This window comes from Pteronotus mesoamericanus, unplaced genomic scaffold, assembly GCF_021234165.1.
Source record: "Pteronotus mesoamericanus isolate MK-2021 breed Mesoamerican mustached bat unplaced genomic scaffold, CSHL_Meso_final contig_53, whole genome shotgun sequence".
Taxonomy (NCBI): Eukaryota; Metazoa; Chordata; class Mammalia; order Chiroptera; family Mormoopidae; genus Pteronotus; species Pteronotus mesoamericanus.
The window spans coordinates 6123516-6141786 of record NW_026555195.1 but is presented as its reverse complement, the minus strand read 5'-3'; positions in this window follow the sequence as shown (position 1 = coordinate 6141786).

The window sequence follows — 18271 nt, the reverse complement described above, 5'->3', positions numbered from 1 at the left end:
TTCACAAATCTTTATTGTTTTTTCATTTTACTTCTCTTTAATCTGTATTATATCCCTCCTTCTGCTAGCTTTGGGATTGGTTGGTTCTTCTATTCCGAGTCTTCCAAAGTCTAAGTTAGGCTGTTGATCTGAGAGCTTCCTACTCACTTGGCGTTAGCTCTTGCACCACCACATTTCCCTCGCTCCACTGCTTCCATGGCGCCCCGTGCATTTTGTGTGCTGTGCATCCATTTTAATTTGCCTCAAGACATTTAATTTTTTATCTTGCAGTTTTTTCTTTGGTTAAAAGTGTATTGTTTAATTTCCACATACTTGTGAAATTTCTATTATTTTCTTCTGTTGATTTCTAGTTTTGCTACACTGTAATTGAAAAAGACACTTTGTATGATCTGTTTTGTTGTTTAACATATGGTTTAATAACATATGGTTTATCATGGAGAATGTTCCATGTGGACTTGAAAAAAATTTGTTTTCTGCTGTTGCTGCATTCTATATATGTGTACTTGGTGCAACGGGTATATTGTGTTGTTCAAGTATGTATTGACCTTCTGTCTTTTCCTTCCCACTATTTATTATTGAGAATGAAGTATTGAAATCTTCCCCTATTATCTTAGAGATATTTCTGTCTTCATTTCCAACAGAGGTTACTTCATATATTTTAGAGCTGTAATGTCTGGTGTATATATATAATTGTTATATATTTTATATACTTTATTATTTTATGGTGGTAAAAATACAATGTAAGATCTACCTTCTTGTTTTATCTCCCTGGTGAGCTTACCCTAACGTCCTTATTTGTCTTTTGTAAATATTTTGACTTAAAGTCAATTTTATCTGATTTTAGTATAGCCCACTCCTATGTTTTTTGGTTGCTATTTGCATGAAATATCTTTTTTAATCCTTTTATTTGTCACTTATGAATGTTTTCACATCCTGAGTGAGTCTTTTTGTAGACAGAATAAATTGGAATACTGTTTTTTAATCTATTCTGTCAACCTATGTGTTTTATTGGGGAGTTCATTTACATTTAAAATAATTCCTGATTGGAAAGAATTTTTGCAATTTTTAATTTTTTTCTGTATGTTTTAAAACTTGTTTTTTGGTCCCTAATGTCCTTCATTATTGTTTTCCATTGTGATTAGCTATTTTTTTTATAATGACATATTTCGATTCCTTTCTTATTTCATTTTGTATTTCTACTATATAGGCATTTCTTTGTTGTTACTATAGCAATTATATATAGTGCCCTAGAATCATGACAATTATTCCTAAACAGACAAGTTAAATTTAATCATATACAGAAACCCTACTATTTTATAGCACCTCTCCCTCCCACTTTATGTTATTACTAAATGATATCTTTATATCATGTATACACATTAACATAGACTTATAGCTTTTTTATGCTTTTGCATTTTAAATCTCATATAATAATTAAAAGTGGATTTATAAGCCAAAATTACAATGATACTGGTTTTAAATTTTTTTCATGTATTTATGTTTACTAGAGAACAAAATATTTTCATGTGGTTTTGCGTTACTGTCTAGTGTCCTGTTATTTCAATTTAAAGAACTCCCTTTAGCATTTCTTTTGGGGAAATTGTAGTGGTAATTCTATTGTTTACCTGATACTGTCTGAATTTCTATCTCATTTTCTGGATATAGAACTCTTGAGTGATAATTTTATTTTTTTTTCTTTCAGATCATTAAATATATTGTCCCCCTTTCTCTGGCCTGTGAGGTTTCTGTTGAGACATCCATGCGTAGCCTATTGTGGATCGTTTGTTATCATGAGTCACTTTCTTTTGCTTTTTCCAAGATTGTCTCTGTGTCATTATCTTTTGACAGTTTGATTATAAGGTGTCTCGGTAGGGGTCTCTTTGAGACTATTCTACTTAAATTTATTCTTTAGTGTTATATCTATATATTTCCTCATATTTGGGAAGTTTTCAGCCATTATTTATTTAAATAATTTCTCTCTCTCTCTTTTACTTTTAGGAACTCCCATAATGCATTATATCGATCTGTTTATTTGTGTATCATAAGTCTCTCAGTTTCTTTTCACTTTTCTTCATTTTCTTTCCTTTTTGCTCTTCAGGTTCAATAATTTTAATTTACTGGTCTTCAAGTTTATTGATTCTTTGTTGTACCTGTTCAAGTCTGATGTTGAACTCTACTAGTAAATGTTCTAATTTTGTTACTGTATTGTTAATCTCTAGAATTTCAGTATTTTTCACTATAATTTCTATTTGTTGATTTTCTCATTTTGTTTAATATTATTTTCCTGGTATCTTTTAGTATTTTGCTCACATTTACCTTTATATGTTTTAACATATGCAAGACAGTTAAAAAAAATCTTTATTTAGGAGGTTTAATGCCTGTGATTCTTTTTAAAATGACTTTATTTATTATTAGAAAGAGGGAAGGGAGAGAAAAAGGGAGAGGAGTGTTGATTGGTTGCCTCTTGCACATCCCCCAAGTGGGACCAAACCTGCAATCTAGGCATGTATCCTGACTGAGAATCAGCTGGTGACCTTCCATTTTGGAGGGTGACACCCAACCAAATAAGCCACACCAGTCAGAGCAATGCCTGTGAATTTTTAGGGACAGTTTTTGAAAATTTTTTGTTTCTTCTAGGCTAGGTTTTCCTTTGTCTTTGTATACCTTGTAATCTTTTCTTGAAAATTGAGCATTTGGAAGCACCACTTCCTTCTTAATCTTTGCAGGCTGGCCGGAGAGATCATCACTGATTAGTGGGCTTCTCTGCACTGGGGCTGGCCTGGGGTAAAGGTTTAAGGTTTTCTGAGCCTGTTTCAGGTGTGTATGTGTGTGTGTGTGTGTGTGTGTGTGTGTTTTCAGATTTCCCCCAAATGCATAGCTACTTATAAGCATCTTAATTTCTCAAAGAGCAGCACCTCATTTTCTTCTGGGCCCTTAGATGTCCTATCATATTCCTCTGCCTCTAATCTCTTGTCCCTGAAGCTGCGCGTCTGTGGCTCCCTGTCATTTCTACCTACCGCGGTGCTTGCCACTACCTTCCATGGCTTCCACCAGCCTGGAATCCCGACTGTGTCCGCATTGCTCGCCTGAGCGCCCGGGGACCATCCACAGACAGGCTGGGACAGTGTCATTACCTTTTAGTCAGCTCCTTCCAGAGCCAGGGAGGAAACCAGGAACAGGGCCACTTGCTGGCAACTGCACTACACCAGAGAGGGAGTTGAAGCAAAGGTGAGTAAAAGCACCTTAAAATTTCTCAACCTTTGAATGTGGCATTTTCTTCGGGTATTCACCTGGTTGCTATAGATATTTGACTAGTTTCCAGAGCTCATTTAAACTTATTTTAGTTAGTCTGTAGGTGTTTGTATTACTTTTCAGAGAGGGAACGAAGGTACAAAGCTTCCTGTTTTACCATCTTGCTGGCATTACTCGTGTAAGGCACTTTGGTGTAGTCTCTGGAATAGAAAAAAACATTGTTATTAATTATTTTTTTCCAGTTGTGTGTACTTTTCCAACTGCCTTCTGAGGGCAGCTAGAAGGGGAAGCAGCACTGAGAGCAAACTGGAAAACTTTTTTAAGCAACTGTAGAGAGAAGAAATAGGTCTGTGACACCTTTAAATTATTCCATGTATGTATCTGCCAAAAACCTTGTTAGAGTTGAATTTTCCTAAGTGAGAACATTCACTTGTTGTGTAGGGAGCCAATGAATTCAGTCGAATCTATAACCTACAAGTGGAATACGCAGTAATCCCAAGACTGATTTTGGAGCTTTTGGAAATTAGATAGCCTCTCAAAAGAAAGCTGGGTTTAAATAAAGGATAAAGAAATGCACAATACCTTCCTTCGGCATTTCCTGTTCTAAGGAAACTAGCCCCTAGTCAGGGTGGTCTAGCCACAGTTTGAGACATTGTATTTTAATATCTGCATTGATAAGAATGTTTTATTCCAAATCTTCAAGAATCAGTAGTCAACTTTTTAAAAAGAGATCTTGACCCTTTCTTTTTTAAAATTTATTTATGGATTTTAGAGAGAGAGGAAGGTGGGGGGATAGAGAGAGAGGGAGAGAAATTGATTTGTTCTTCCACTTCTTTATACATTCATTGATTGATTCTTGCATGTGCCCTGACCGGGAACAGAATCTGCAAACCAAGTGTATTGGGACAACACTACCCAACTGAGCTCCCTGGCCAGGACAGCAGTCAACTTTCTGTGAGAAAGGAGTTTTTTTTCAAATTAGCAAGGAAGGCAAAACAAACTTTGAGTTTTGATTAATGAGCTTTGGATTTAGAACCGTGTCTTTTAAGTCATATCAGAACATACTGTTGGTTAGTAATGCAGAGTTCCAAAGGTGGAAATAAATAATCTTAGTGAGAGGGAAAAGTAGCTCTCATAGTTGTTTACTCCCTCTCTCTGAACAAATGATGAAAAAATTGAAACTCTCAAGCGCCATTCATTCATTTTATCTAACTCTGGACCACTCTGTGTCTCCTTTTATAATATCAACTGACAGGTGACATCTTTGTCATTAAGATGTCTTTTTCTCACTCTGGTCAAGATAAATGCATATTTGGCCTATCCTTAAAATTCTCCAAAGAGATCATGATATAGCCTCCCTAAAGTAAATAACCTCTTTTATCACATTTATAGTCAGAATGCTAATGTTTTTATTTCTTTTCCCTTGTACTTAATTTTTATTTTACCCTCTGAAATTACATTAATGATAATTAATCAGAATCTTATTTAGGGTAATTTAAATATTTTATAAAATAATTTAATTCTACCCCAGGCTTCTATTCTAAAACTCTTTAACCTTTTCCAGCATATAGTCAATGCTCAATAAATTTTGATCACATTTTCCAATATTATAAGCCTGGGAGAAAACAGCGTGCCTGTGTTAGACTATGTATGATTTTTGTTGCTGTGCTAAAGTTATGAATCCCTTTAGGGCAGAAACCATTCACGCTTTTTAAAATCTCTCACAGCACAAGGCTAGGAGCACACTGGCTTACAATATCCCTCCATCGATGCACCCAATGGATTAACACTATATTTTTAGTAACTCATATCCGAGACATGATATCAAAAAACATGTTCAGGGAAACTTACTTTAGAACCAGAATTCAGACCCGTGAGGCAATTAGAATATAAAGAAAATTAAACTTGATTTCTAAAGCCCTGTACTTTAATTACCCTGATGATCAGTAAGCCTGATTTGGCTCTTCTGACATCAATTCCTAAAATTCTAAAGAGAATTGTCAGCTCTCAGGATTCCTGCTTTGGGAACATAGTTGGATTAGAGAGCCTCTACAATTCCTTCCAAACCTAAGATTATATGATTCCGTAAAACCACAGTGGACATAAATTCTCTTTTCCTCCCGCTAGATTCCTGTGCGGATGGATTTCCTTTCATCAACATCCAAATATCTCATTAATATAATCATTTTAGACAAAATGTGTTTTCGAATTTACATGTACGCGCTGTCCCCAAACACTCCTATTTATTTTGACTTGACTCCGTCGCCATCTGTACGATGTATTTCTGTGTTGCTTGTGGACACATAGGCCTGTTATCTATGGCAAAGCTTATGCCATGTGAGAATACAGTTATCAAAATAATATTTTGAAGATTCAGAGATGGCGAGTGGGGCCCTGGACTAAAGTGAGAAATTGCAGCCGAGCTGTGCGTGGAAAACGTGTGCACCCAACATCATCAGCCCCCAGGTCCCCGAGGGCGGCCGGGCTGTCAGCTCAGCGCCGCGAAGTGAGAAACAGCCAAGTTTTAAAATACACATGCATGTTTAAGCCGTCTACGTATTTGGCTTGTCTTCATTTCTGGCATTTGTTTGGCAGAGGAGAGAGCAAAACCCCAAACTTCTAGGGAAATTAAATAAATAATTATTCTCTATAAAAGAGAAAGGCAAAGCCGTAAATTATAAACACCTTTCTTTCCCCTGTCAGAGCTTATCATTCCAGTGTCTAATCAAAAGTTTTAAAAAAATGGCTTTTCTTGGCTTACAGTATATTAAATAAATGGGTTTTTAAATGTACATGCAACAGAACCTCATTCTGATTAAATTTCCAATTCAGTTACCACCCACTTTATTTTTGATGGGTTTCAGAGAAGAGAGATTTAAGGTTTTTTTTTTTTGATGCTCAAGCATTGCTGGGACTTGTTGTAATAGAAATTGTTTTGCTTTCCAAATGCAATTCTGTTAGATCTAGATTGAGAGACAAGTAACGCTTATGTTTACTCTCAACTAGAGCATCCAGTTCCATGGTCCTCTAAGCCCTTTTTATGGGGCCCATTATAGGGTTTTATGGGGTAAACTAGGACCTGAGGCTAAAACTATATTGCATTAATCCACAGAGAAATAACTGAAGATTATATACTGGTAGCTGTTTAGTTGAGGTTTTCTGGTTTCTTTTAGTTCAAGTGTTAGTGATAAGCAGAAGACCCATATGTTGGTCTTAATTTTACACTAACTAGTTTTGGACTATAAGTAAATCATGATCATGTCCATGGACACAATAAGGTCCACTGAGGTTAAAGATTTCGCTTGATGTCATATAGATATTCTTGTAGTTAAGATTTAGTTTTTTTCACTTAGTGCGCATACTCTTTCTTCTTTACCAGCCTACCTGCTACTGTACTGTTTGAGCTCTAATATTTAAGCTCTCAGATTAGAGCGCTAAGGTGGCCAACTTTACATTATCTTGTTAAGAAGAAAATACACGTGGAATTATTTTACAGATATAAATTAAATTATTAAAATGTTACCATTATTGTCCTGGCCTGGTAGTTCCATGGTTGGAGCATCATCCTGCGCACCAAAAGTTTCTGGGTTCGATTCCCAGCCAGAGCACTTATGTGGGTTGCTGGTTGGATCCCTACTTGGGGTAAGGATGGGAGGCAACTGATCGATGTTTTTCTGTTACATCAGTGTTCCTCTCCTCTCTATCTTTCTCTCTCCCCCTTCCTTTCTCTCTAAAATCAATAAATGTAACCTCGGGTAAGGGTTAAAAAAATGCTGCCATTATTTGTACATTTTTGTAGTTTTTACATTTCAGCTGAGATTTCCTATCTGATGGTACATTTTCCTTTTTATTCTTGGGCATAGTTATAATAGCTACTTCTAAAATCCTTGTCTGCTAAATCCATCATCTAAGTTGTATTGGGTTTGGTCTTCATTGATTACCTTTTTCTTGATTATGGCTTGTATTTTCCTGTTTCTTTGTAGTGCAGTCATTTGATCATATTCTGGACATGGTGATTGGTACAAAACTGCATTTTTGTTGTGTTCTTCTGAATATATTGATTTATTCATTTTTAGTTGGTAGTCCATTTGGCAAGGTTCAAACTCCACTGTGGTAGGCAGCAATAAAAATTATATTTCATTTCTTTTAGTCTTAGCTGAGTGGCTATCCCCATATTATTTTTCTGCATCTAAGGAGTTCAGAAATCAGCTGGATATTAAAAGAGATTTTTACTTTTAATTCAGAATTCAGGACTCTCCCTCTGTTGATGTCTGTTTTCTGGAACTTCTCCCCTCAACTTGTAGTGGCTGTGCTTACTTTTTATCTTCTGCTTCCATAAGACAGTAAAATGGCAGCTATAATTTTTTTTTAGATTTTATTTATTTATTTTTAGAGAGAGGGGAAGAGAAGGAGAAAGAGAGGGAGAGGAACATCGATAGGTTGCCTCTTTCATGCCCTCAAACAGGGCCAGGCCCTTAACCCAGGCACGCGCCCTGACCGGTAATCAAACCAGCGACCTTTTGCTTTGTGGAATAATGCCCAACCCACCAAGCCACACCAGCCAGTGAGGCAGGTGTTCTTTTAAGTTTTATGAACTCCATTTGGTGCTGACTAGGACTGCCTTCAGGCAAAAGTGCGTGAAAGTAGAAATTTACACAATGCCACTCAATTCCCTTCACTGAAGTATAAATTCCCTCACCTTTCCCCCATTTTTGTTTGCTTGCCAGTGCCTTCCTAGTGTTTCCTCCCTCTACTTAGTCATTTGTATGTGTGCACACTCACGTTTTATAGCTATGCTGTGTGGAAAGGTTGATCTGTGAGAATGTACTTCTCCACTACTAAGAACAAGAAATAGATATTTTAAAAGAATCTCTCAGGAGTAAATTTTATGAATTACCTTTGAGTTCTATTATCCTCTCTCTACCCCATTATATACCAAATGAACACTTCTAGTATAAAGATGGTGGGAGATTTTATATAACATACATTTTATTGTATAGATTGCATTCACATGTAGTCTATTTAATATTTCCATTAAATACAGAGAACACATTTATATAACATATGTTAAGAATATATGCTATGTATCCATGCTTTATGCTTATTATTTTTTTTACATAGCAGCCCTTTGATCTGCACGCACCGCGGCCAGCACACCTGGAACTTCTCTGTCTCACCTGCACCGCCCAGGACAGCGAGTTTAGCTCCAGTTTAACCACCGACTCTCCTTTCTGCCTGCACTGTCTTCACCTCTGCTTGAAACGATGATCTCTTTTTCTTTTTATCTGTAGAAGTACAACTGACACAGAAATTGCTGCCTACACAGGCTAATCTTCAAAGTTATCAGATAGAAAGAATCAATCTCTTTCTTTTTTTTTTTTATAATTTTCATTGTACTTCCCTTCTTTTTTTTCTGGAAAGTCCCATTTTTCTCAGAGAATTGTTGCCGTTCCCACAGGGTGTTCCAAGCTCTTTCTGCCAAGTTCCCATGCTATAAACTAGAATTAAATTTGAAAGATGGGTTATAGTCTTTTTGCTCATTGAGTCAGTGTCAATGTAAGAAAATTTAAAAAGAAAATGGGTTGTACTGGCATGTCTTCTATTGCTGGAGAGCAGATCAACAACTTTTTGATCTGTTGTATCTTCTAGTGTTGTCTTCAGAGAGTACCTTGTGGAATAGTTAGGAGGATTTGACTGCAAGTAATAGCACAACTGAATTCAATGGCTTAACCAGTAAGAACTTTAGTGTCTGTCACAACAAGAAGTCCAGAGTTAGGAAATGGCAAAGCTGGCTAATGCAGCATCTCAATGATCTGAAGGCTTTGTATAGCTTTTCGGCACTGACCTTGGTTTTCCCCTTATCATCGTAGGTGATTGTCTTAACTCCTAGCATCCTGTCTCCATGTGTCAACATAGAGAGACAAGTACAGGCATTGTGACCGTGCTTTAAAAAAATTAAATAGGAACATATTTGCCTCAGATCACACACTATATAGCCTTTTTAATCCCACTGGCTACAAATGAGCCATGTGCTCTCTCTGTTAGACATTAATGATTAATGGCAAAGGAGAATGAGATTATCCTCACTGGCCGAGACTAGGTATAGTATGTTGAATAGAGCTCTCACATCGCCCATCCCCCCGCCCCCACCCCCGGCCCCGCCAAATAATTCATGTCCACCTCAAATCTCAGAATGTGAACAGAAATAATTAGTTATGGATATTGATAAGATATTTTCCTGGATTTAAGGTGAGTCTTAAATACAATTATGTGTGTTCTTATAGCAAGAGGAGGAGAACACATAGAGAAATGCTCAGCGGAAGGCCACGTGGAGATAGAGGTAGAGATTAGAGGGAGGCAGCCACCAGTCAGGAACACCAGGGATCAGAAACTGGAGGGGGCAAGAAACCATTCTTCTCCGGAGTCTTGGGGAGAACATGACCATTTCAACACCTGAATACTAAACTTCTGGCCTCCAGAGCAGTGAGGGAGTACATTCGTGTTTTAAGTCACCCTGTTCATAGTACTTTGTCATGACAGTCCAAAGACCCTAACACACCAGAGACTGGGAAACTAAAGCCTATAGGCCACCTCCTGCCTGTCAACTACTGATACTAATAAAATGTATTGAGATTTGGCTTTACTTGTTCACTTATGATTTGCCAATGGATGATTTTCAGCAGTGGTGATAAAGTTGAATAGTTACCACAGAAACCTTATGGACAGTAGAAACATGAAGAAAATGCCTGCTGACCAATAGTGGTTCAACTTTTAGGGCTATAGAGAAACCCATCTTCTGTGAGAGCATTGCTTCTCAACACCTGAACAAAATGAGGTGCTGTTAGCAAAGAGGACAGGGCAGTGACTTACGGTTTGCCAACCAAAATTAGCTGTCACACTTTGATTGGTTCATGTGCGTGTGACCACTGGACGTGGTTTGTACATGAGGATAAGCTCATACTTGTTAACTGTCCACACTTGTAGCTTTAACCTAAAAAAATTATCAATCTGTAGACTGCCAGCTGGTTTTTGTTATTAATACAGTTGTGAGCAGTACTCTATTTTGTGTTAATATATATTACCAATTTGGCAGTATAAGTAAATCATATTTATAGTGATCAACTTGATTTGATAAATTGTGTATACAAGGTACAGTTTACAAACTTCCTTTTTCATATTTCTCTACTTTTAAATGATGATATCTAAGATGTGTGGTTAAAAACACTGGGAATTTCTACAAAAATCAAGAAAGTGTAGCACTTGTACCCCCTTATACATGGACTGAATATAAAGTCTAGAAAAAAACCCCTTGTATTATGTATTGATTTTCAACAAAGATGCCCATGTAATGTAATGGATAGAGAATAATCCTTTCAGCACGTGGTGTTGAGATGATTGGCTATTCACATTCAACATGATTAATTTTGACCTTTGTCTCACACTACACAAAAATTAGTTAACAATAGATTGTACATCTAAGGATTAAAACTACAAAAGTAGAATAAAACATTAAAAAAAATCTTCATGTCCTGGCTCAGCGGCTCAGCTGGTTGGAGGGTCATCCTGTACAACAAAAGGTTATGAGTTTGATTCCCAGTCACGGGCATATGCCTAGGTTGTTGGTTCAGTCCCCAGCTGGGGTGTGTATGGGAGGCAACTGATCGATGTTTCTCTTTCTCTCTTTAAAATAAGTAACCATATCCTTGGGTGAGGATTAAAAACAATAGACAAATGATCTAAACAGACATTTCTCCCAAAAAATATTTAGGTGATTAAGAAGTACATACAAAGATGCTTAACATTATTCCTCATTAGAATAAATTCAAATTAGAACCACAGTGAGGTACCATGTCAATAAAAAAAAAAAGACTATAACAAGAGTTGACAAGAATGTGTAGAGACTGGAACTTCATGCATTGCTGCCATGGATACTTTGAAAAATAATTTGGCAGTTTAATAAAAACTTTGACACAAACTTACCATATGATTCACCAATTCTACTACTGGGTTTATACCAGAAAGAAACAAAAGTATACATTCATACAAAGACTTGTACACAAAAACTCATAGGAGCATTATTCATACCAAACAATTGTCCTTAACCCTTAAACAATACTAATTTCTTGTCATTTGACCTACATGTATACAGATAAAGAAATGAACTCCATGATCTCTTAGTGTCCCTTAATCTGTGGCTTTATCCATCCATGTTGCCATAAAGAATATCATAGACTGAATTGAGTGGCTTAAACAACATGCATTTATTTCTCACAGTTCTGGAGGCTGGAAAGACAAGATCAACATGCCAGTTGATTCTGTGTTTGATGAGGCATTCTTCCTGTTTTGCAGATAGCCACCTTCTTGCTGTATGCTTACCTGGTAGAGAGAGAGGTGTGTGTAGGGTGGGGGTGGGGAGAGAGAGAGAAACATTCAGCATAAAACCCAAGGATATTCTTATAAGAGCCCTAATCCCATCATGGGGGCTCTGCCCTCAACCTCATTTAACCTGATTATCCCTCAAAAGCCCTGCCTTCATTGTGAGAAAGGGCTTCACCATATGAATTTTGGGGGAATAACAAACATTTAGGACATAGCAGTTTGTAATTCCATCGATAAGTACAGAAATCTCTCTCCACCACCCAAAGACTACCGTGGGCACATCTGTATAAGAAAAAAATCCCAAGGTTTGAAATGGGCGAAAGGATGACCGTATATTTTTTCAATGACATGACTGAACATTGTGTATTAGGCTACCTAAAGTTTGTCTAGTTTTCTACAGGTGTGATTTTTTAAAAAAATTACTATTTATTATTGATTAGGATATTTTATCACTCTGTAAGAGTGAATGCTAACTTTTATAAAACTTACATCAATGTGAAATATCCTTGTCTAAAGCCAGAAGAGAAAACACTAGAAGTTATCATTTTATTGCCCTGTAGGACTTTACCAGTTTTGTATTTAATTTACCAATCCTATTCTAACTGTTTTTTTTCAGAGCCTCTATATAAACTAACTCAGCCTTCTCAAATCCTCCTTGAACTAGCTTTACATTCTTTCTGTTCAATCATTGATGAGTTAAATAAATCTTTGACATGTGCTCAACTGATATTTGAATAGAGGCATGTTTTACTTTTTCAAAATTATACTCTGATAGTTTTAAACTTTCTGATAGCAGGAAAACTAGTTTTTCTTTTTGTCACAAAGTGACTGATATATTGCTTCTCTCTGTAAAAGAACGTATTAAATACTGCTCTCTTAACTCCCCACTGCTCTTCCGCTTGTGTGCACGGGGAGAGTGGGCGCAGGGTGCAGCCTGCCTGCTGAGCTCCTCTCTGCTGCCTCTGCTTGAAGGATGGGGAGCACTTGGAAGAGGCTTGGTGTCTTCCTTGTTCCCAGAGGTCCCCACTGCAAACAGAGAGAGAAGCCGCTATCTAGATGCTGTAATTCTTCTGTTTTTCTGTGTCTCATGCATACTGCACAGTAACACCATGTTAACAAGACATCCAAGGCTCCCATTCTAAATACAGGGTGCCTGTTGTGGGTGTTCACACTGACTCTCAACACCTGGGACAGAGGCTCAAAACAAAAGAAATCTGCTTCTGATAAAAGAAACGGTGCTCCTACAGTGCTTCCCCCACTTCAGAACTGAATGATCCCGATCCAGAATACTGGCGTCCCGAGGAAACAACAGGTGTTAACTGCGGCAATGCAAGGGCAATGTAACCTGGCGACTGACGGACATCGGAGCTTATTATTTCCACCCAGGATGAAGTGCTGTGAGTCTGATTGACTTTAATGAGCGCTGCTGTGAATGTTTCCACGAGGAAAAGAGAATAGAAACCTAAAGTTATTTCTGCCACAGCCTACACTTGTCTGAATCTGTGCAATTAATTCAGGGTCAGTGTTGTGTGAAGGATGCAGCTTTATGTTGACAAAATGAAAGGAAATCTGAAAACTCCAGGCTGAATTGCCAAGAGATCTTACCAAAATGATTTGGTGGCAGATAGATAGATAGATAGATAGATAGATAGATAGATAGATAATAGATTGATGTGAAAACCCGCATAGAACCCAACTCTTTCCTTAAGTAGGAGAATGTGAAGTTCGTACAGAAGATTAATTTGGGCTCTTAAAAAAAAAAGGAAAAAAAATGTTGGACCTTCAGAGTGATTGATCGTATTCCTATAACAATAATAATAAAACATGGCAGAGTTGTACTGTGTATCCCTGCCAAGACCCTGAGCTGGGGCGATGCATGCAGCTATAACGCTCCACCCACAGTTTATATCTTATTGTCTACGTTTCCTGTGGATTCAGTTTCAACTCTATCATTGCTATTATTCACTTTTCTCTTTATTATTATTATTTTCATTACAAAAGATTTTCTCATTGCAAAAGACTCGAGGGATAGCTATTGATATTAAGTATAATAAAGTTTATCTCCTTCCTCTCTCTGCCTTCCAACCCAACACCCATCTGTCCCTCTGTCTGGCAGAAACCACGGGTAATAGAGCAGCTTGATGGATATCTTTCTAGTTACTTTTCTAAGCAATTACACATGTTTACACATAAGAATCTTCATTTCTTAAAATATAAATTGGTTAGTTTCTGCAGTTTGCTTTTTTCAGGAAACAGTATATCAGTAAGTTTTTGCAATCATTCTTTATAAGTTCACATAAAACCACTTCATTTTTTCTTAAAGGCTGAGTGTTATTTTATGTATGCGTTCCCCAAATTGATTAACCTGAAGCATATTTACTGACATATATGTTAATTCTGTATTTCTACTCTTACAAATAATGCTGCCATAAAATTCTTTTCAAACACTTACTGCATTTATCAATTGCCTCTTAATGGTAGATTCCCGCAAGTGGAATTTTTGGGTCAAACATTAGGCTTTAAAATGCTTTTAAAGAGTTTGCCTTATTGCCCTTTGAAAATACTTTATTGATTTATACCTCTACCAAGAGGGTTTGAGAATAAAAGTTTTTCCTCATCCTAATTAACACAGAATATTATTAATCTTTTGAAAGTAATTCCGCCAATTTGAAGAATAATAATTAGAAAAACATGGCAGAGTAGTAACGTGGTTTCAGCGGTCAGGTTCACAGGGTTCAACCCCAGACCACGCAGGACCCTGTGCCGCGGGCCAGTTCTTTCCATTCTCCATGCTGCCCTTTCCTTTCCTCCCTTCATGCTGGGAAAATGCCCACCAAAGTCAGGTGTGAGGGTTAGATGGCAAGGGCAGGCCAGACCCTTAGAGCGTGGCTGGCCTGTAGCAAGCGCTCAATGGATATTAGGTATATTTATTATTACAGTAGCATTTTTTGTTTCTGATGAAGGCTCTATGCATTTTTATATATTTGTTCATCACTGGAAATCCTCTTAAGAAATACTCTGACAATTTGTGATTTGGCAGGCTCTTTCATTTTTCTTAAAAACTTGGAAATGCTTTATGTGTACATTTATGTGTGACATTAAATATTAAACTCAGGTCTAATTTTATATTGACAATATTTCTTAGAAAAATCCGTATGTCCTGCAGTGTTACATACACTGTTCAGTAGTTACAGAAGCTTAGGTTTTTTCTTTCATCCAACATGCCTGACTTTTCCACTGGGACTGAGGCCGATCATGTTGATTCAAGGACACATCCCCAAAAAAGATTTTTGGGAAAAGATCATAAAGACTTTTATTTATTTATTATATGAAAAAGGTTTAGCTTTGCAACCTTTTTGAAATTCTAAACTTCATTGCTTCCATGTAGTGTCAGGTAGAATATCTCCTTTTATTAATTTTTAAAGCACTTATGTGGTTATCACATCTTTTCTGCACTTACTTGAAATAACACCTCTGTACTTTACCATTATTTTAATGCCTTTCTATCCATGGATCTGTTTCTTGTTTCTCAAATTCTGCTCCACTTTTTAAAAATTAATACTCCAATTGTTTTTATTACAATAGTTTTTTATTAATATGATAGTAAAGTGACAGACCAATTAACTTATTTTTTTTTCTTTTTTAAAACTATCATGCTATTCTTAGCATTTTTCCCCAGATGCATTTTATAGTGCTGGTGTGTATGTGGGTGTTTATGTATGTGTGTACACTCAAGATTTAGTATTTTTATTATTTATTTTATTTTTTATTAAAGTGTGGTTGACATACAGTATTATATTAGTTTCAGTTATACAAGATAGTGATTCTACATTTATATACATTATGATTTATATATCTTATGATATAATCACCATGGTATGTCTGGTGACCATCTGTTACTGCGCAAAGACATTATATTATTGACTGTATTCTCTGTTCTATACATTATCTCATCCCTGTGACTTATTTATTTTTTAACATGAAGTTTATACCCGTTTTTCCCCCCTTTTAAATTAATGTTTTTGGTTTATTCAGATAAATTCCCAGAAGTGAGATTATGGTTTGTATGATAGGTCTATTTTTAATCTTTTGGGAAACCTCCCTACTGTTGCCCACGGTGGCTGCGGCAGTCTGCATTCTCCCCAAGAGTGCCCAAGGGGTCCCTTCTCTCCACAGCCTCGCCAGCACATGCTGGTTTATTGATGATGGCCATTCTGATAGGTGTAAGGTGGTATCTCATTGTGTTTTAATATGCATTTATCTGACAATTTGTGATGTTGAACATCTTTTCACCTGTCTGTTGGCCATCTGTATGTCTTTGGAGAAATGTCTGTTCAGGTCATCTGCCCATTTTTAAATTGTTTAGGGTTTATTTATTTTTTGATGTTGAGTTGCATGAGTTTTTAAATGTACTTTGGATATTAATTTCTTATCAGATGTCATTTGTAACTATCTTCTCTCATTCAGTTGATTGTCTTTTCATTTTGTTGGTGGTTTTCCTTGCTAGAAAAAAAACCACTTTTAAGTTTGATGTAATCTCATTTGTTTATTTTTGCTCCCTTGCCCAGGGAGACATCCAAAAACTATCTAAGACCAATATCACAGAGTTACTGCTTATGTGTTCTTTTAGGAGGTTTATGGTTTCAGGACTTACATTTGTAAGTCTTTGATTCATTTTGAGTTTGTTTTTGTGTATGTTGTAAGAAAGCAATCCAGATGCATCTTTGCAAGTTTCTATCCTGTTTTCCCAGTACCATTTATTAAAAAGACTATTATTTTTTTCTACTGTATATCCTGCCTCCTTTGTCATAGATTAATTGACAATATAAGTGTGGGTTATTTTTGCGTTCTGTAGTCTGTTCCATTGATTTGTGTCTGTTTTTGTGCCAATACCATACTGTTTTGATATAGTTTGTATCGCAGTTTAAAATCAGGAAGAATGAAACCTCCATTTTTTTCTGTCTCAAGATTTCTTTGGCAATGTAGGGTCTTTTGTGACTTCATATAAATTTTAGGGTTATTTAATTTAGTACTATGAAAAATGTCATTGCTGTGTTGATAGAAATTGTAATAAATTTCTGGATTGCTTTGGATATTAGAGATGTTTTATTAATATTAATCATTCCAACCCATGAGCATGACATATTCTTCCATTTATTTTAGTAATATATTTAATTTCTTTCATTGATATCTTACAGTTTCCTGAGTATGGGTCTTTAGCCCCTTGGTTAAATTTATTTCTAAGTATTTCATTCTTTTTGATGCAATTGCAAATGAAATTGTTCTCTTAATTTCCCTTTCTGATAGATCATTATTAGTGTATAAAAATAAAACAGGTTTCTGAGTACTAATTTTGTATCGTGCAAATTGACTAAATGTATTCATTAGTTCTAATATTTTTTGGTGGAGTTTTTATGGTTTCTCTATATAGTATCATACCATCTGCAAATAGTGACAGTTTTACTTCTTTTCCAATTTGTATCTTTTTTTTTCTTGTCTAATTGCTGTGGCTAGGGCTTTCATTATTATATTGAATAAAAGTGGTAAGAGCAGGCATTTTTATTTTCCTCTTGATTTTAGAGGAAAGGCTTTCAGCTTTTCTACATTGAGTATGATACTAGCTGTGGGTTTGTCATATATAGCTTTTTTTATGTTGAGGTATGTTTCCTCTCTACCCACTTAGTTGAGAGATTTTTAGTGTAAGTGAATGTTAAATTTTGCCAAATGGTTTTTCTTCATCTATTGAGAAGATCATATAATTTTTATCCTTTGTTTTGTTAATGTGCTGTATCATGTTGATTGATTTGTAAATCTTGAACTATCCTTGAATCCCTGGAAGAAAGTCTACTTGACCATGCTGTATAATCCATTTAATGTATTGTTGAATTCAGTTTTCTATTGTTTTGTTTAGAAGTTTTGCATCTATGTCCATCCAGGATATTGATCTGCCCAGTTAATTTTTATTTTTAATTTTATTTTGTGGTTTCTCTGTCTGGTTTTGGTATCAGAGTAATGCTGATACCAAAGAGTAATGCTCTGTAGAATGAGTTAGAAAGTGTCCCTTCCCCTTCAATTTTTTGGGATACTTTGAGAAGGATGGGAATTAATTGTTTTTTAAATATTTGGTAAAATTTACCTGACACCATCTGATCCTGAACTTTTTTGGGGGGAAGAATTTTGATTATTAATTCAATTTTGTTATTAATAAGTATCCTGCTCAGATTTTCTATTTTTTCCTGGTTCAGTCTTGGAAGGTTATGTGTTTCCAGAAATTTATCCATTTCTTCTAGGTTGTTTAATTTGTTGGCATATAATTGTTTCTAGTATTATGTTATGATCCTTTATATTCCTGTGGTGTCAATTGTAACTTTTTTTTTTCTGATTTTATTTATTGGTGTACTGTCTCATGTTTTTCTTGATGAGATTGGCTAAAGATTTATTAGTTTTGTTTATTTTTTTCAAACAACTAGTTCTTAGTTTTACTGTCTTTATTTTTGTCTCTATTTTTAATTTTTCCTCTGATCTTTATTATTTCCTTCTTTCTCCTAACTTTGAGTTTTGTTTGTTCTTCTTTTTCTAGTCTCTTTAGTTGTAAAGTGAGAGTATTGGGGAATATTTTGTCATTCTTTTTTGAGGCGGA